We start from the raw sequence: 20,759 nt of genomic DNA, 5'->3' as shown, positions 1-20,759 counted from the left end.
CATCCCAGTGCACACTATCAACCATGTGCATCAACCAGGAGGTGATATTGACATATATATGCAAGGTTGACAACTGGAACAGGAAGCGTACGTACAGAATGTGAAGTAGGCTCGATCCAGCTCAGATATTTTTATGCACAGGCAACAAGAGGCCAAGGTCCACCACATATATTTGTGTAACGAAATTGCAAATGTGGTGAACAGCTTGAACAAATGAGTGGGTAGTCATGGGGCAGCTGATCACCTTCCCGCTCCTACACTCAGGAAAGTCATAGGCTGCATTCAGAACTCGGGCACAAAACTCAGTTAGTGCATGGGTCCTGTAGCTTAATTCAAACGATCAGGTATATCGGTCATGTGGGAACCATTTTAAGAAAACGTTCAAGCTCATTTTTATTTCTTTAAACTTCACATATAATGATCATCCTCATGATTTAGGATTCCATAATACAGTTTCTGCTTCAGATTCAAATCATTCGCTTGTAAACATCGCACAGGATTCTTACGTATTGAGTAAACCAACACAGGTGATGAACCTCTGGATCAAAAGGTTATAAATCAGCCTTTTGTGTCTTGCTTACAAGTTACAGTCAGTGGGGAAGCTGGCAGTTCATCAGGAACTTGGAAGTTTGAACAACAGATTTCCCAGTGGCTTTTTCATGGAGCTATGACATTATCACCCCACATCTGGGTTTCCTGAAAGATTAGAGCAGGCAAGAATGATGACGAATCACATCCTACTGCTGAAGCTGCAGGAGTTAAAACGAACCCTACGACGGTCAGAACTGATCTATTATACAAGTGTAAAGAGAGAGCCAGTGCTCGGATGGATTTTTAATGAAGGAAGGCTACCCCACAGTTCTCTGATGCATCTCTGGGCAAAGGGTTACTGGGTTACGGGATAGGGTGGGGTGTGTGCCTAGATAGGGTGCCCTTTCAGAGGGTCGGTGCAGACTTGATGGGCCAAGTGGCCTCCTTCTGCACTGTAGGGATTCTATGAACTGTGGTCTGCAAGAGCAGACAAGAGGATTTTGAAGGCAGCAGATGGGAGAAATAAATCTACCTGAGAAACCAAGCAGACATGGCTAGAAATGGTAGAGGTGGTGAACAGAATTATGGTCCCTCCCTCCATGGATACAGTGGCGCAAGGGATTCAAATCCATCACCAGGGAACAAAAGTTAAGTTGTACCACAACATTCTATTGTGAAAACGCACATTGACTTTTTTTAGCCCATTCCTCCACAAACACGCCTCAGACAATAAACAGCTTGCAGGTCTACCCACTTCCATCATTCCAGGAAGAACCTCACATGCTAATCTGCACACCCACCACTGACAAACCCTCTCTTTTTATTACCATTAGATATCCATTCCCGAGTGAGCCTTCACAAGTGTATCCTGCCAAACTCTCAGCATATTCCATTTCTCACACTCAACTCTCTCGCTCTCTTCCTCCCCCCTTCCCCCCCTCCCCTCCCAACCATGAAGACAGCACAGAATACAGGGCAAGGGAGAGAATTGGAGGTAACCCACCAGTCACGATATCATTGACCATAGATATGCAGAGTCTAGACATTCACGGTCATTGCGTTGGAGAGATGGCAATCTTCCAGCTATCTAGTGATAGTATTAGAGATCAAAAAGCCACTTGGCATACAACACACATGCATTTACCAATCGCTCTACCACAAAAATGTTATGAAAGGCACAAATGATGACTTTGGAGACCTATCGATTCTAATTCATATATTTCACTGTCCATAGGCTCTGCAAGTGTTCCTCAGATGATGACCTGTTTGAGGGGGTCACGATAGCCAAGGAAACACCAACACATGAATAACATACATCCCATCAGCTCATCTGCGCACCTCAGCTAGGCCTCCAAAGAGGTAGGTGGGAAGGTACGTGGGGAGGTACACATCGCAAGAGCAGGGCCAGATGCTTGAGACAGCAATGGAGAGCCCCTGTAAGAGTATCTTCCACGCTCTGTTCAGTGGACATCATTTGGGGTGGTGGTGCAGGGTTATTGTCACTGAACTAGTCATCCAGAGGCCCAGGGTAATGCTCTGGAGACCCAAGTTTGAATCCCACCATGGCAGATGGCAAAATTTAAGTTCAACAAATAACCGTGGAAATAAAAGTCTAAAGCGACCATGAAACAATTGTCTATTGTCGTAAAAAAAAAATCAATCACCATCTGGTTCGCTTATATCCTTTGGGGAAGGAAAATCTGCCATCGTTACCTGGTCTGGCTTACACACGACTCCAGACTCATAGCAATGTGCTTGACTCTTGGTGAGCCATTTCTGAGAGACGTTAAGGGCAATAAACACCCACATCCGATGAAGATGCTGAGTTTCATGGTTTGTTGAAAAAGACGACTATTCTGAAGTAACAGCATGAGAGGGCTAAGTTCTGATAACATTGCCAGAGGCAGTGTATACAAACGGAGAGCTATCTCTACTATAATGTCTCAGATCTTAGCACTGATGCTCACTTCCATCAAAAGTAGTATCAGATGCAGCAAGTAACCAAGTGCATGCTTATGGTCATCAATGGCCACAATAGGGGCAGCACAGTGACACAGTTATTAGCACTGCTGCCTCATGGCGCCAAGGTCTCAGGTTTGATCCCGGCTCTGGGTCATTGGCTGTGTAGTTTGTACATTCTCCCTGTGTTGCCGTGGGTTTCGCCCCCACAACCCAAAGATGTGCAAGCTAGGTGGATTGGCAATGTTAAATTACCCCTTAATTGGAAAAAATGATTGGGTGCTCCAAATTGATTTTTAAAAAATCAATGGCCACAACATTTAGTTGACCAGCATAAATCAGATGGAGGAAAGCCTCACTTTGGCTGTTCAGTAAAGTGCCCTCCAGTTCTGATGGGTGAGCAAGTGTGGGAGGCCATGAGCAGGGAGATGGAGAAAGGAGTCAGCACGGTAGCATGGTGGTTAGCATAAACGCTTCACAGCTCCAGGGTCCCAGGTTCGGTTCCCGGCTGGGTCACTGTCTGTGCGGAGTCTGCACGTCCTCCCCGTGTGTGCGTGGGTTTCCTCCGGGTGCTCCGGTTTCCTCCCACAGTCCAAAGATGTGCGGGTTAGGTGGATTGGCCCTGGTAAATTGCCCGTAGTGTCCTAAAAAAAAAGGTTAGGGTGGGGGCGGGGGGTTGGGTTACGGGTATAGGGTGGATACGTGGGTTTGAGTAGGGTGATCATTGCTCGGCACAACATCGAGGGCCGAAGGGACTGTTCTGTGCTGTACTGTTCTATGTTCTATGAGTCATTGAGGTGGGGACTTTGCTCAGAATGTTTCACTCCTTCTTCTCAATCTTCCCTCAGTCAGAGACCCACATGCTGATTTTTGTTTCACTAGCCGAGTGTGCCCCCGGACAGGCAGGATATTTTTGGCAGGGTTCTCCCAGACTCCAAAACACAAAAGTGTGTCAAGCCACAAGCAGCTGAGCAGGGAACAAGCAGCCTGCCTCCAGCTCTGTTGAAACCACAGGGGCAGTACCACATCGGAATAATAAGAGAAAGGCCTTGTGGTTGTGCAAGGGTAATCATTTGGGTACTTGACAATAAGTTTAATGAACACTTTAAACATTCAAAGTTGATGCACAGTCTTCTCTTATGGAGTCCCTCGGAGTAGAGGATGGTTTGATCGCACATTAGAAATAAGCTCTCAGGACTACCGGTGGTGACCATGGTGCGAGTGGTCGCACACATGGCAGTTCCTGCTTGAAGGCACAGCAAAGAGCTCTTCTTACCCAAAATCGGATGCAAGTTCGACAGAAAAATGTAACTGAAGGTCAGAGAAGATCCCCCCCAGGAGTGGCATGTCTTCTGGTTACCAAACCCAGCAGGTGAAAGATCTGGCCAAGGAGTTGGAAGAGACTGGTGGCGCCGCAGTTAGTGGAAAGATGGCGGAGGGGGAAGGGACAGTGCAAGTTGGAAAGCACCAGATGGGACCGTTGATGACCTTCATCAAGGAAGAGGTCCATCAGCAGAGGATGGAGATGCAGGCGGATCAATCAAAATCCATCGAAAGGGGTGGGTCACCCTTGAGGGGCTCGATGGAAAGGGTGGAAAAATGTCAGGAGTCGCAGATCCGAGAGATTGAGGGGGTAATCTCTGAACACAGCTGGCACTGGAGGCGGAGCTCTTAGGAGACCTTCGCAAGACAGTGAGAGCAGAGTGGGTGGAGCAGGAAAACAAGTCGAGGAGGCAGAATCTGCAAATTCAGGCCTCTCTGAAGGGGTGGAAGGTGCACGTGCCATGAGGTACGTTGCGAGGATGCTGGCGAGGCTGGTGGCAGAGGGGGGTGCTGGACAAGCCCCCCTCCCCCCCCCAAGGCAGTGTTATATCAATGGCAGGTCAGGTTTGGGGTGATCTACCTGGCAAATCTATGAATGACTTATGAAGGCCGGGAATATAATTGTGAGACCCCAGAAGTGGCTAATGACTTTATCAAGGATGAAAAACTGGGAGAGAACTGAACAGTTTTGGGAGACAGAGTAATGCATGATATGGGTAGAATGGTGGTTGGAGGGAGATTTTTCTTTCTTCACCTCCGATGTGGAGGTTTTTTTTTCTTTTTTTCTGTTGGGTTGACAAAGGGTAGACAGGATGAGAAGTTTGTAATGGGGCGGCTGTCTCTTTGATTCAAAGTCATGGCGGGGTGGTCATTTTGATGAGCAAGCAAAGAGTGTTTGTGAGCACGAAGGAAGTGAGGGACCCGAGTGGGCAAAATATATGTGATTGTGAGTGGGGTATTAGAGGGGCGCTGGTGGTACTGATGAATGTATATGCACTGAATTGGGACAATGTAGGTTTCATATGGGGGGTGCTGGCAGCAATCCCAGACTTGGCCACGCATCAATGTATTATGGGAGGAGATTTTAATTGTGTCCTGGAGCCGAGGGTAGGGTCAAGCCCCAGGTCAATGGGTAGGATACGAATGGCAAAGGAGCTGGGCGAGTTAATGACAGATGGGTATGGTGGACCTGTGGCACTTCAAGAACCCAGGGGGAAAAGGAGTATTCCTTTTTATCACTTGTTTATAAGGTGTATTCAAGGATCTACTTTTTTGTGGTGAGCTGGGAGGTTTCGGTTGGGGTTGTGGGGGCAGAGTATGTGGGGTAGTAATCTTAGATCATGTGCCCCACAGGCTGGAGGTTCAGCTTAGATCAGGACGTGAGCAGAGGCCAGGGTGGAGGTTTGATTCGGGGTTGTTGGGAGATAGAGGGTTTTGTGATAAAGTGTGGGCTGTGATTAAAGATCATGTTGTATTGAACCAAACCGGGAAGTGTCGGCGGCCACATTTTGAGAAGCACTAAAAGTGATGGTCCGGGTGGATGCCATCTCGTTCAAGGCACATGCGGATAGGGAAAGGAGGAAGGAGTATGAGCGGTCAATGAACAAGACAGTTGAGATAGATAGGGAGTACTCGAGGGTGCCCACCGGGTTTGGCAAAGAGGAAAAAATTGCAGAGGTAATTTGTTAGGTTGACGACGGGGAGGGTGGTAGGACACTGCATAGGGCAAGGAGGTTGAAGTAGGAATACAGGGAGAAGGCGAGTCGAATGTTAGCACATCATCTACGAAGGCAGGCTGCGACCAGGGAAATTTTGAAGACACGGACTGGGGCAGGGGATGTGGTGTCGGAGCCGTGGTAGTAAAACGAGGCATTTAGGGATTATTATAAGGAGATGTAGAGGGCGGACCCGAGTTGGGGGAGTTTAATGAGGCATTGGAGAAGGGAAAGCAGCCAGAGATGATGACACAGGCAATGATCACATTCATACCAAAGAAGGGGTAACACCCGTTGGAAAGTGGGTCGTATAGACCCATATCTCTGTTAAACATGGATGTGAAAGTGCTGCCTAAGTTGGCGCTGGGAAGGATGGAAGGTTGTGTCCTGGGGATGGTTGCGGAGGGCCAAACAAACTTCATAAAGGGCATGCAGATTTCTAGTAATATAAGGAGGCTGTTAAACGTGATCAAGACCCTGTCGAGAGCCCAGGTACCGGAGGTAGTGGTGTCCATGGATGCATGGAAGGCATTTGACCGGGTGGAGTGGCAATACTTTTTGAGGTTCAGGGGCGGTTCAGGTTTGGGCTGTAGTTTGTGGCATGTCATACATGCACCTATGGCAAGTGTGCAGACCAATGACATGAGCTCACAAAACTTTGAACTACCCAAGGGAACAAGGCTGGGGTACCTGCTGTTGTTGTTGTTTGCGCTAGTGATAGAGCCTCTGGCAATAGCTTAGGGGGTTGACAGGTTGGTGAGGGATTACGAGGGGATGAAGGGAGCATCGGGTGTCTTTATACGCGGACGACACATGTTTCGGACACGCAGCATCATGGGCTAGTTGGGGACGTTCACTGGATACAAGCTAAATGTTGGGAAAAGTGGTGTTCCCAGTGAACGACTTGGGTTGGCGAACCAACCTAGAGAGGGTTGCCATTCAAGGTGACCATGGACAGGTTTAGATGCCTGGGGATTGAGGTAGCGAGGGAATGGGTGATGCTACATAAATGGAATCTAACAAAGCTGGAGGAAGAAGTTAGGGAGAATCTGAAGAGATGTGACACGTAGCACTTGACTCTGGCAGGGAAGGTCCAAGTAGTGAAGATGAACATTCTGCCGAGGTTCCTGTTCATATTTCAGGCACTTCCAATCTTTGTACCAAACGCCTTCTTTTGAAAACTGAATATGATTGTCTCAGCCCTTGTATGGGCAGGGGAGGTTCCAAGGGTTAAGAGGACCCTGTTACAGAGACAGAAGGGAGGGTTGGCATTGCCTAACCTACTATATTATTGCTGGGCAGCTAACATGGAAAAGGTGAGGTGGTGGTAGGAAGGAGGGAGAGCAGAATGGGTTGGGATGGAAGAAGAATCATGTAGGGTGTCCAGTTGGAGGGCTGTGGTGACGGCGACATTGCCAATGGTGCAAAGGAAATACGCAGAGAGCCCGGTGGTGCAGTCCACAGAAAAAGGTCTGGAGCCAGCTGAGGAGGCATTTCAAGATCGAAGGGATGTCGGTGCTGGTGCTGCTGTGTGAAAACTACAGTTTCGAGCTGGCCGGGGGGGGGGGGGTTAGATGGCACGTATAGGAATTAGAGAGAAGTGGGGCTGGTTAAGGCGACAGATCTATACTTGGAAGAGGGGTTTGTCAGTATGGAGGAACTGAAGGAGAGGGTAGAGCTCCCGAGAGGAAGTGAGTTTAGGCACCTGCAGGTAAGGGACTTTGCGCGGAAGCTTTGGAAGGAGTTCCACAGGTTGCCAGGTCACACCCTGTTGGAGCAATTGCTGCTTTCAGATGTGGAAGGGGAAGGCAGGATTGGAGACATATATGGGTGACTGGGTTTGCAGGTGGTGCAGATTAAGGGGAAGTGGGAGGGGGTGCTGGGAGGGGAGATAAGCTGGGGAGAATGGAGTGAGGCACTATAAAGGGTAAATGCGACCTCCTTGTGCGCAAGGATGAGCCTGATACAGTTCAAGGTGGTACACAGGATACATATGACCCGGGCAAAAATGAGTGGGTTCTTCCAGGGGGTGGCAGACAAGTGCAAGAAGTGTGGGTGGGGACCAGTGAATCACGCACATGTTTTCGGTGGTGTCTGTGAAAAGTTGAAGTGATTCTGGGTGGGAGGGTTCGTGGCGTTAACAAAGATAGTGGGGGAGGGGGTTGAGCCGGATCCTTTGGTGGCAATATTTGGGATATCGGAGAGGCCGGAGCTGATGAAGGGCAGGAAGGTCGATGTTGTGACCGTCGCCTCTCTGATTGCCCGGTGGAAATTCCTGTCGGGAGTGGTGGTCAGCAACACCACCGGGGGTGGTGACCTGACTGGAGGAATTATGAGACTTTTTTCAGCTGGAAAAGACAAATATGAATTAAGGGGTTCAGCGGAGAGCTTCGAGGCAAGGTGGGGGATGTTCGTGGCTGTGTTTGAGGAGCTGTTCGTTGCCCTGGGAAGGAGGAGGAGGAGGGGTGAAAAAGGGAAAAATTTGTACAAACTGTATAGTTGTGTATTAGGGAGTTTTCTCCCCAAATTGTTTATGTTTTGTAATCTTAAATACAAGTTTGGAATAATATAAATTAAAAAAACAAAGCCCTCTGTGACTGAAGAGTCCAGAGTATAACCTAGAGTCTCTGTTACAAGTGGGGCAGATGGTGTTTGGAGGGGAGAGTGGCTGGGGTGCCCGGATTGTCACATGCTGTCAATGCTGGCTTTCAGCTGGTTCTCAGCCACAAAACTAGAGGTAATTCCTGGAAGCTTTTCCTCCATTTCTGACTTGGCAGAGACAAGAGGACCGAATTTCAGGAAGTGCTTTTTGGACAAAGTCCCATCGTCAGCTGTCCCTTGGTTTGAGGATGACATCAGCTCAGGAATGCGAGATTCAGCCACGTGCCTGCATCTGACTGAACAGGCCGATTCCCGACCCACAGGTCTTTACATTACACCAGCATTACACCATGGGACCTGCCCATTACTTTTTTGTCCAGCTATCAGGCGGTCATGGGTGGCTTCCATGCCGTTTTTCCCACCTGTTCTGCCAGTCTGCCGAAAAATGGGAAGATTCGGCCCACTGTAACTATGGAAAGTGAATTGCAACCAAGCTTGTATTTCAATGAACAATGCATTGCAACTTTGCAACTGCAAGGATGAAATGCTTTTCAATATTCTACATGACATTATTTTTATATTGTAGATTCTGTAACTTGTATGTAAGCTGTGCCAAGAGTTATATAATCTTAAAAAAATTATAATTGATCAGTATTCCTCCACGTGTTTGTGAAAGCAATGCCAAAAGAAAATTGATAGTCATACTACCTTTTAGAGCTGCCAATGTGTTCCTGTAGTTAGCCATTCTAGAGGTAAAGCTGGAAGTTAAAAAACACTAAGTAATCTGTTGCGATTAGCTTAGCAATTTTAGCTCTCACGAAGAGATTACAAAATAAACCTCTCATGATATCTATCTTGCCTTGGGTGACTGTGTGGAGTTTGTACGCTCTCAACATGCAGTGTTTGTATGTTCTCCCCATGCCTGCGAGTGTTTCCTCCGGGTTCTACGGTTCCCTCCCACAGTCCAAAGATGTGCGGGTTGGGTGGATTGGCCATGTTATATTGCCCATGGTGTCCAAAGGTTAGTTATTCGTGATAATGCGGCACCCATACCCAATTCTATTAAAATGTTGTGTCCTTCAAGTTTTCGATATGCCCAAAAGCGTTGTTGATAACCCTGCATTGCTTTAGGTTTTGTTGTAGCTCGGTTTCACAGTCTTAATCATGAGCTTCAAGTTGTGGACACGACTAGGATGGTTTACTTCTATTGTTCTTCTTGCACTTTATTGGTTTGAGGATGTTCTGCAAGACCAACACGCTTTAGCAATGTGACCCTTCTTGCCACAGTTTCTGAATCGATACAATTTACTCCAGCATTCCCCGTGTACAATGATGACATGATTGCACCTTTGCATCCTGGTTCCTTGATCCATTTTGTGGATATTCACTCCAGCCCCTATCTTCGAAGCTTCTCCCATAGGTAACCTCCACAGTAGTATTCAGAATTAAGTCACTTGCAGTAAGCAACTTTACTGCATAACCCACAAACCAGCCCACCTTCAAGAATATCAAGTGTTCTACCAAATTCACAATATCTAGCTAAACTTCTCAAAGACGCTAAAATGGTTTCACCTTCTTCCCGACTACGGTGGTGAAATCGGAATCTTTCTGAAATTGATAACTGTTTAGGAGAAAAATGCCCCTCTTAAGATTTTCATTAATTCGCTGAAGGACATGTCTCCTGGTTTTTCTGTGTGAACAAGATTCTGTAGCAACATCAACATTTCACGGCCACCTGGGCTAAGAAATGTTGCAACTGGCATGATTAGCTATCAAAAATAATTGGAATCTTTCTTCATATGAATTCCATGTTTCGTAATCCTCATCAAACATGTCAATGATGCCCATTTTTCCCAGAATTTCTGGATCCTGGCTCCTCTGGTCTACACTTCCTCCTTGCCAACTGTGTTGGAAAGTCTAGCACAAACAGGCTCTTGAACAAGCAACTAGGAAATCATTCCCTTCTTTGTCCGAGTATTTTGGCATTTCGCCCAAGTAGTAGTCCTTGCAGAACGGTAGACTTCAAAATCTCCGTTCCACGCAGCCCATGTCGCTTCACCACATGCACGGTCCCTGCACCCCAGACCTCATTCACCTCAACGCAAGCAAATCTTCTGACTGTTGGTCTTCTTACTCACAGATGCTGTCAAAAAGATTTGTTGAACCTTCACATTGGCGGCAATGCTTCACCTAAAGTCTGTGCATGCATGAGTTCACTCCTGAGAATCTTCCGCTGATCCCAATGCCATCCCACAATTAGTCGATGAAAATCTTTTTCCGGCAATTTTCTGCCTCATCGCCATTCTTCTCTTGGTTATATTTCCTTGTTGCCGCAAAGAGAAAAGTATGGAGGTGCTCACACTCTGGATTCTTGAAAATATAATGGGAGGTTTATTAAGGGCGTTCCTCATATAATCAAGATGGTTGCTCAAAGCTCACACAAACACTCCTCTGATGTCACTGCACATCACTTGACGAAGAACCAACAAGAATGTATTCCTAGGTACATTCTTTGAGAAAGTGGAGCGGTCACAGAGAAACGAAGGGGGGAGTAAAGCTGGATGTTGCCAGAGTACATGAGGAAAGGGATTGTGTCCTCAAATGATGTCACCTAGGAACAGCATGAAGATGAGAACTAAGAGGGGTCCAAGAATAACAGATTAATCAGAGGACCTATTGATGGTGATTCTCTGGGTACAATCAGAGAGACAAGAATTTACAGCTACAGCTGCTCAGAGTGGACAGTCATCTTGCATGCCACTTTTGCAACATGCACCCTAGGGTGCTAACAATTAGGTGATTTACACTTTTTTAAAAAATAGTTTCACGTATTAGATATTTTTTAGAACCAAGTATAGAATAGAATAGAACAGTACAGCACAGAACAGGCCCTTCGGCCCTCGATGTTGTGCCGAGCCATGATCACCCTACTCAAACCCACGTATCCACCCTATACCCGTAACCCAACAACCCCCCCCTTAACCTTACTTTTTAGGACACTACGGGCAATTTAGCATGGCCAATCCACCTAACCCGCACATCTTTGGACTGTGGGAGGAAACCGGAGCACCCGGAGGAAACCCACGCACACAGGAGGAGGACGTGCAGACTCCACACAGACAGTGACAGTATGTTTGACGAAGAGCTCCATTATATTGGTAGAATTTATTTTTTTCATCACATGGCTCCCGAGGTCTGCCGATAGTAGATACTGAGTGAGTGGCTATGGAGGATATCTGGGTGGGAGCTTTTGAGAATACCAGAGGACATAGGAATTTTTTTGGGGGGTGGGGGGGGAAGAGGAGGGTGGCATGGAAAGAAAAGGATGAAGGTTTTCAGGGACTGACATCCATTATTAAAATGGACCAATGTCCCAGTAAATGGAAATGGGCATTCCAGCTTGCTTCTGTACCTGCCTTCGATCCTGTACCTGCCCCCCTCAGAATGAATACATGGCGCGCAGGGCCTTTTTAAGGAAGAGACATGTCTGTGGGTCAGGGAGTTTCCAGACTTGACCTTCCCACCTCCCCCACAAAAATCAGGCCCTTCTGAGTTGACGTCCTTAAGCCTCTGAGCCTCAATGCTTCTTTAAAAGCCACCTGGTCACAAATTACACTTTTGATTGGGAGAGTTATGTTGCACTCTCCATTGCAACTATTTTGGAATGTTTTACAGTCACATTGTTTGAGGTATACATCTTCACATTTATCTATGAGCTCCCCAACCTGACTTTTGGGATCTGCTGCCAAACACATCTAACAGCATTAGATTTTTCTCATTAGAATCATAGAATCATAAATAATCGCAGCTTCCTGCACCCAGTCCATAGCCATGTAGCTTAAGGTGCATATACAGATAAAGAGTTTTGGGTCTCTGTCTCCACCACCAACTCAGGCAGTGAATTCCAGACTCCCACTAACCTCTGCGTAAAAACGTTTTTCCTCGAGTCCCCTCAACACCTTCTGCCACTTATCTTGAATCTATGTCCCTGGCTCTATAATTCTCCACCAAGGGAAACAATTTTATCCTGCCCACTTTCATCTCTTCCCCTCAATTTTGTACACCTCAGCCTTCTTTGTTCCAAGAAAAATAACCCCAACCTATCCAATCTCTCCACGTAGCCACACTTTTCCAGCCCTGGCAACATTTTCGTAAACCGCCTCTGCACTCTCTCCAGAGCAATAATGCCCTTCCTGTAATGTGGCAACCAGATTGCACACAATATTCCAGTTGTAGCCTCAGTGTTTTACACAATTCTAAAATTACATCCTTAATTTTATATTCTATACCTCTACCAATGAAGGAGAGCATTCCATGTGCTTTCTTAACAACCTGGTCTACTTGAACTGCTGCCTGTAGAGACCTGTGTACCTGTACAACATAAGACCACAAGACATAGGAGCAGAGTTAGGCCACTCGGCCCATCATTCAATCGTTGCTGATATTTCAAGCCATGATTGAATGGGAGAATCCAAGATCTCTCGCTTCATCTACCCCTCTTAGTATATTCCTATTTATTGTGTACTCCCTATAACTGTTTGACCTCCCTAAATGCATGACCTCACACTTCTCGGTGTTAAATTCTATCTGCCACTTTATTGCCCACTCCACCAATCCATCGATATTGTTTTGAGTCCACCACTGAGCCAATCTTTGTGCCATCTGCAAATTCCCAATCATGCTCAAATAGTTAATCAAACAGTAAGGGTCCCAACACCGAGCCCTGTGAAACACCACTTGAAACAACTCTCTAATTGCAAGAGCATCCATTGACCATTACACTTTGTGTCCTTTTACTAAGCCTTCCTATTATGAAGCCAACTTTTTAATCTAGTTTGCCACATTGCCCTGTGTCCCACGGGCTTTCATTTGCTTGACCATCTGCCATGTGGGACTTTGTTAAACGCCTTGCTAACGTCCATGTACACCACATCTACTGCACTATTTTTGTTATCACTTCCTCAAAGATTTCGATCAAATTTCTGAGGCAAGACCTTCCTTTAACAAATCCATGCTGTCTATTGCCACTTGTGCATAGTCCATGCCTTTTTATATGGCAGTTAATCTCAGGATTGATTCTACTAATTTGCTAACTACTGCTGTAAGACTTAGTGGCCGATAACGGTTTGTCATTACCTTCAATCTCTTTTTAAACAATGGTACAACATGTGTATTTCTCCAGTCCTCCAGTACCTAGTGAGGATTGGAAAATCATTCTCGGAACATCTGGCATCTCCTTCCTGACCACCTTCAGTAGCCTCGGAAACAATTCATCTGGTCCTCGTGGCTTATTAACTTTCAAGGATGTCAATCCTTCAAGTATTTCTTCTCTCTGTATGATTATCCCATCCAGTCTGTGTTCCTCCAGGACTACCACATCTACAACATGCATTTCCTTTGTAAACACAGAGACAAAATATTCATTTAAAACCCGTCCCACAGCCTCTGCATCTACACACACGTTCCTCTGGTCATCTCTGAAAGATCCCACTTTTTCCTGAACTAACCTTTTACCATTAATATATTGGTAAAATATATTTGGGTTTTCTTTCATTTTATTGCTAATCGAGGCAGCACAATGGTGCAGTGGTTAGCACTGCTGCCCGAGAACATGAGTTTGATCCCAGCATCGGGTCACTGTCTGTCTGGAGTTTGCACACTAAGTGTCTGCATTAGTCACAACCCCACAACCCAAAGATGTCTTGGGTAAGTGGATTGGCCACCTAAATTGCCCCTTAATTGGAAAAAATTATTGCGTACTCAATTTATATTCTTTACTCAATTGCCTTTTTTCATGGCCTCCCTTTGATTTCCTTATTGACTTTGGCCCTTCACTTCCTTTACTCCTCTAGGCTACCTGCAGTGCATAGTTCTTGACGTCTATCATGCACTTTCTTTTTCTGTTTAATCTTCTGCTGTATTCCTCTAGACAACCATGGGGCTCTCGATTTTGCAGTACCACTCTACTTTTGGAGGGAACATGTCGACTTAGTACATTTAAGATCTTTCCTTTTAATGCTTCCCACTGGTTTTCCACAGATTTATCCTCTAGCAATATCCCTTCTCGTTTCTACAAAATTTGCCTTGCCCCAGTTCAAACATTTCACTCTGCCTTTATCTCTGTCCTTTTCCATGGTAATACTGAATCTAATTGAATTGTGATCACTATCCCTGATATGGTCACCAACTGTCACTTCACCCACTGGCCCTTCTTCGTTCCCCAAGGCAAGGTCTGGAATTACATCCCTTCTTGTTGGATTCGTCACTAATTGGGTGAAAATATTTTCCTGGACACAGCATGAAATTTTCTCCCTCAGTTCCTCTTATATTGTTTGATTTCCAGTTGATAGTGTCCTCTTGTTCTTACAGGCAAACATTTGCCTACATATTTGCTCTTCATCTCCCTGTCACAATTTTGGGGTCTATAGTATATTCCCAGCAGTATGGCTGCCCCCTTTTTATTTCTAAGTTTAATCCATAAAGCCTCATTTGTAGATCTGTTTAGTATATAATTTCCACGCACACTGGAATTGATTCCTTAACCATTAATGCTATTCCCCCTTCTTTTCATCTCCCCTTCTGCCTTGCCTGAAAACTCTGTACCAGGGATATGGAACTGCCAATTTTGCACCTCCTTTAACCAGGTTTTCATTATAGCAATGACATCCTGCTGTCATGTGTCCAGCTGTGCTCTTAACTCTACTACCTTGTTTGTAATATTCCTTGATTGAAGTTTAAACAGTTTAGCCCCACCATTTTCCCTTGCTGGACACTTAAAATATTGCTTCTCCTGTATTTCCAAGTCTATCATTACATCTTCTACATCACTTGGTAAGGGCACATTTGGAGTACTGGTCGACTCATTTTAGGAAGGAAGGATGTGGAAGCTTTGGAAAAAGTGCAAAGGAGATTTACCAGGATGTTGCCTGGAATGGAGAGTAGGTCTTACGAGGAAAGGTTGAGGGTGCTAGGCCTTTTCACATTAGAACGGAGAAGGATGAGGGGCGACTTGATAGAGGTTTATAAGATGATCAGGTGAATAGATAGACAGTCAGAGACTTTTTCCACGGATGGAACAAACCATTACAAGGGGACATAAATTTAAGGTGAATGGTGGAAGATATTGAGAGGGGGGGGATGTCAGAGGTAGGTTCTTTACCCAGAGTGTTGTGGGGGCATGGAATGCACTGCCTGTGGAACTAGTTGAGTCGGAAACATTAGGGACCTTCAAGCGGCTATTGGATAGGTACATGGATTACAGTAGAATAATGGAGTGTAGATTAATTTGTTCTTAAGGGCAGCACGGTAGCATTGTGGATAGCACAAAGTACTGGGACAGAAACGGGACAGAAAGGGAAGCACGGTAGCATTGTGGATAGCACGATTGCTTCACAGCTCCAGGGTCCCAGGTTCGATTCCGGCTTGGGTCACTGTCTGTGCAGAGTCTGCACATCCTCCCCGTGTGCGCGTGGGTTTCCTCCGGGTGCTCCGGTTTCCTCCCACAGTTCAAAGATATGCAGGTTGGGTGGATTGGCCATGATAAATTGCTCTTAAGTGTCCAAAATTGCCCTTAATGTTGGGTGGGGTTACTGGGTTATGGGGATAGGGTGGAGGTGTTGACCTTGGGTAGGGTGCTCTTTCCAAGAGCCGGTGCAAACTCGATGGGCCAAATAGCCTCCTTCTGCACAGCAAATTCTATGATAATCTATGATTAATCTAGGACAAAGGTCGGCACAACATCGTGGGCTGAAGGGCCTGTTCTGTGCCGTATTTTTCTATGTTCTATATCATAGAATTTACAGTGCAGAAGGAGGCCACTCGGCCCATCGAATCTGCACCGGCTCTTGGAAAGAGCACCCAACCCGAGGTCAACACCTCCACCCTATCCCCATAACCTAGTAACCCCACCCAACACTGACGGCAATTTTGGACACTAAGGGCAATTTATCATGGCCAATCCACCTAACCTGCACATCTTTGAACTGTGGGAGGAAACCGGAACACCCGGAGGAAACCCACACACACACGGAGGATGTGCAGACTCCGCACAGACAGTGACCCAAGGCGGAATCGAACCTGGGACCCTGGAGCTGTGAAGCAATTATGCTATCCACAATGCTACCGTGCTGCCCTACAAGTGTACAGTAATACTAGCTAAAGTTCTACTTCCATTTTCCTGACTGGAGTTTGACCTATCTGATCCTACTCCTGGGATCCCACCTCCCTGCCACACAGAACTATCAAAAGTCCCCCACTTGTTTAATGGTCCCAGCTCTGCCTGGGTGCAATCCATCTGGTTTGTACAGGTCCCACCTTCCCCAGAACCAGTCCCAGTGTATCTGAATCCCTCCTGGCTACACCACCTCTACATTCCCTGGTTTCTTTTTCCAGGTACAACCATTGTTTCAAACTCCCACTATCTCACAATGCTTGCTGCATTCAAAAACGTTCATACTCCTCACTGATCATATTTTTCTCAAAGTTTTTCACCTTTGCCTCAGCTGTCCACTTTTGTTTTCCCATCAGCCTGAAATGCACTGAGCTCTACGTGAAAAATCATATTAAAATGCAATTTCTGTAAAGAATCAGCAACCTCGAGACAACACAATTTGCCTGACAGGACTGAGCTTGTCGTGGAGCAGACAGTAGTTTATTATTTAAACAGGACACAATGTGCAGCAGCACAATTCAGTAACTGCAAAATTAAAAGTTCACATGGTTTTAAAAATTGTTTAAAATTCACAAGCAAAACAGGATCTGGACTATCAAAATACACTTGAATTGAGAACCTCTCAACCACTCTTGTGTTTTAAGCACAAGGATGCTCCTCTGGAAGTGACTGTAGTCAGCTAAAAACAGAGCATTGCCCTTTGTAACACTCCTCCTCGGTTTACTTGGCTGTTTTCCTGTCAGCCAGCTGCACAACAACAAAAAATGTTTTTCTTCACTAAGCCTCTCAGCTTGTGGTGCCGTGCCTCTCGCTCTGGGACTGTAAGCTAGTAAGCTTAAAAAAAAAGTGACTGACAGGGTCAGGTTCAGAACTGATCCTCATAGTTCATGCAAGTTGGCACTAGTTACATCAATGGTAGAAGAAAAAATGCAACAGAATTATGGGCTCACACGTTCAACAAAACATACTGCTATCATTTAACATCACACCACTTAATTATGTACACAAGATTTTTTTCCCCCTGAACACCAATGTACAAAATCAGGATTTGCGAGCATTCTAAATAATCTAAAATAATTAAGAATCACAATCACTTAAAACAGTAAGTTCTCACTTAAAGCTGCGATTTGCATGCCTGAAAACAAGTTTAAATGAATCATAGGTCCCCATAGGAATCAACCTTGAAGCCACAGTTAACCTTCTCACCCAGAAGAACCAATGTTGAAATTAAAATACTGAGCCATTCATGAAAAGAAAATGAAAAATCGCTTATTGTCAGGAGTAGGCTTCAATGAAGTTACTGTGAAAAGCCCCTAGTCGCCACATTCCAGCGCCAGTCCGGGGATGCTGGTACGGGAATCAAACCGTGCTGCTGGCCTGCTTTCATGTGCAGCACTGTGCATTCCTACCTGAAATAACTTACAAAATAAAATACATCACCAATCGTGAAGGAAATACAAATCTTAAACTAATGCAATTAATTTGTTTACAAGTACGGTACTAACCTCTATACACAAGACGTTTATACCGACCAGGCTCCATCGAGCAGCAGGGATTGGTTGGTATCTGTAGTAGCTGAAGTCTCAGAATTACCTGTACCAACAAACCTCTGCCACCAGATGGAGCTCAGGACTTCAGCACAAGCTCAAAACAAGAGCCAGTAGTGAAGCCAAAACCGAGTCAGGCGTCGGGAGAAGCTGAAAAATAAACCTTCAATGTCGCATCCAAGAACAGAGACCGAGAGTGGGTACGGTTGGGAGCAGGCAAGGCTGGGAAGGGGAGTAAAAGGCAGAAGGGGCAAGGGCAGGTGCACTGCAAGGAAAGTCACGTATGCCACAGAAGAGTAAACCTGTGGCAAATGACATTAAAGTGACACTGGCAAAGTAAACTGATATACTGACACTATTTTCTTAAGGATGTTAAGTGAAACATTAAGTGCGCCTACATTAAAGAAGGACTTGCTGCATTTATCATCATCACAAATCACTAAAGCACGAGTTACAACAAAAAACAAATCCAAGCATAAGGCCAAAACTACCAGAACATTAACTATAAATACTTTCAATGGGACTAAAACTAGGGCAGTTGGCAAACTCAAGTTTTAGGAATCCTAAAGGGAAGTGGTGGCATAGTGGTAATGTCACACCAGTTAATGAAAATCCACACCAGTTAATTCAATTTTAATAATTAATCATTTGGAATTAAAAGCCAGCACCAGTAATCATAAAGCCATTGTTGATTGTTGTAAAACACATCTGGTTCACCAATGTCCTTTTGGAAAGGAAGGAAGTCTGCTGCCTTATCTGCTCAGGCCTAATCACGACTCCAGACCCACAGAAGCATGGTTGAGTCGGAGTGGCAGCACGGTGGCACAGTGGTTAGCACTGCTGTCGCCCATGCCAAAGACCCGAGTTCAATTCCGACCTCGGATGACTCTGTGGAGTTTGCACATTCTTCCCAGGTCTGTCTGGATTTCCTCCCACAGTCCAAAGATGTGCAGGTTTGGTGGATTAGCTATGCTAAATTGCCCCTAGGTGGGGTTACAGGGATAGGGTGGGGGATTGGGCCTAGGTAGGATGCCCTTTTGGAGGGCTGGTACAGACTCGATGGGCCAAATGGCCTCCTTCTGCACTGTAGGATTCTATGGGGAAAAAAGACTGTGAATTGGCCATTCTTAATCAAACCACTATGAAGTCCATCAGGTATGAAGCCACATGGACCACCCACATCGATCTAGGTGCCGGAACAACAGCACATCCAGCCCTGTCAAATCTGCAAAGTTCTCCTGTAAAACATCTGTGGGCTTGTGTCAAAATTGTGCAAGCTATCCGACGGACTAGTCAAGCCTTACATAATAATATCACAAAAACATACCTTACAGACAATGTCTAAGACCCTATTATCACCACCCCTGATTATGTCTTGTGTCATGGACAGGACAAACCCACCAGAGGTGGCGGTACTGTGGTGCACAGTTGGAACAAGTTGTCTGGGAAAATCAACACTGTCTCTGGGCCGCATGAAATCTCATGGCATCAGGTCAAACATGGGCAACAAAACCTCCTGCTAGTTATGAACCACCATCCATACTCAACTCATGAATTAGTGCTCCTCCATATTGAATCCTATTTAGAGAAAGCACTGAGGATGGCTAGGGCACAGAATGTACTCTGGGTGGGGGACTTTAATGTCCTTCACCAAGTGTATCGTGGTAGCACCACTATTGACGAAGCCCTAAAAGACACAGCTGCAAAACTGGCTCTGCAGCAGGTGAAGAAAGGACCAACAAGAGTGTTACAACACCCTAGGTGTGCTTTTAATTCCATCCCCACTTGTCCTAGTCACAACACAAGCGAATTATTCAATAATTCTTATAAAAATACCCAGTCTTTGGCGCCCAATAGTTACAGTCACCAGGGTTGTAAGTTGAAAAACTATTACTGTTTATTTCTAGCAAGATTAATGATGAAGTATGCAGCAAATACAAGCTAACCTACTGCCCCCTTTAACTCTCCCACCCTCTCCCCCTCCCCCCCCACACACGATAGACAAACACAGGAGGGGAGGGGGGCAGGGAGGAGGAAGGGGTGAAAATAACAAGGATGAAGGTCAAAAATAAGAGTTGTTGCTTCCAGAGGTGATTCTCTACCACACTTTCCTCACAGCACGCTCGCTGATTAAAGTCCTTGGTTCGTGGTGATCTTCTCTGCAGTTTAGAAATGTATTACACTCAGCTATTCCTGGAAAGGCCTCTTTGCTTCACATCAAACTCTGCTTTCAGTGTATGGTTTATTGCTCGGCCTCTGCCTATTCTGGAGACAGCGTTGGTCAATTTATATCAGACTTTTCTTCAGAGAGAGTTAGTTGGTTTTCCTCTTCTTCTGCAACCTGTAATGTTTCTCCTGCTCTCATATTGCAGCATGGTGGAAAGTGGTTAGCACTGCTGTCTCAGCATCAGGGACCCTGGTTCAATTCTGGCCTGGGGTGAATGTCTTGTGTGGAGTTTGCACTTCCCCCAGTGTCTGCGTGGGTTTCCTCCAGGTGCTCCAGTTTCCTCCCACAGTCAAAAGATGCACAGGTTAGGTGGATTGGTCAGGCTAAATTGCCCCTTAGTGTCCAAACGTTAGGTGAGGTTACGTGGTAGTGGGCCTAGGTAGGATGCTCTTTGAGAGTCGGTGAGGTCCATGTTCATATGCAGCAAGACCTGAATTAACCTTCTTAAAGAGAATATATCATATGCTGTTTCTGAAAGATGTTTCATCATAGATATCATAGAATTTACAGTGCAGAAGGAGGCCATTCGGCCCATCGAGTCTGCACCAGCTCTTGGAAAGAGCACCCTACCCAAGATCAACACCCCCACCCTATCCCTATAACCCAGTAACCCCACCCAACACTAAGGGCAATTTTGGACACTAAGGGCAATTTATCATGGCCAATCCACCTAACCTGCACATCTT

At 45.8% G+C, this 20,759-nt stretch overlaps 1 protein-coding gene across 3 annotated transcripts in view; it reads right to left on the bottom strand.

Annotated features, from left to right (window-relative positions):
• Positions 1–20,759, bottom strand: part of macc1 (MET transcriptional regulator MACC1) — a 76,615-nt gene that overhangs the window by 30,707 nt on the left and 25,149 nt on the right. The window contains exon 1 of one of the 3 annotated variants that reach the window (XM_038797454.1): positions 17,805–17,880. The exons of the other annotated variants lie outside the window; for them this stretch is intronic. The gene's annotated coding sequence lies outside the window, so the exon portion shown is untranslated. Of the gene's footprint in view, positions 1–17,804; positions 17,881–20,759 lie in introns of those variants that run through there. 3 annotated transcript variants of the gene reach the window in all.

This window comes from Scyliorhinus canicula, chromosome 5, assembly GCF_902713615.1.
Source record: "Scyliorhinus canicula chromosome 5, sScyCan1.1, whole genome shotgun sequence".
In the NCBI taxonomy this organism is placed as follows: domain Eukaryota; kingdom Metazoa; phylum Chordata; class Chondrichthyes; order Carcharhiniformes; family Scyliorhinidae; genus Scyliorhinus; species Scyliorhinus canicula.
Note: the sequence above shows the minus strand (reverse complement) of the source record. Positions and strands in the feature narration are given on the sequence as shown.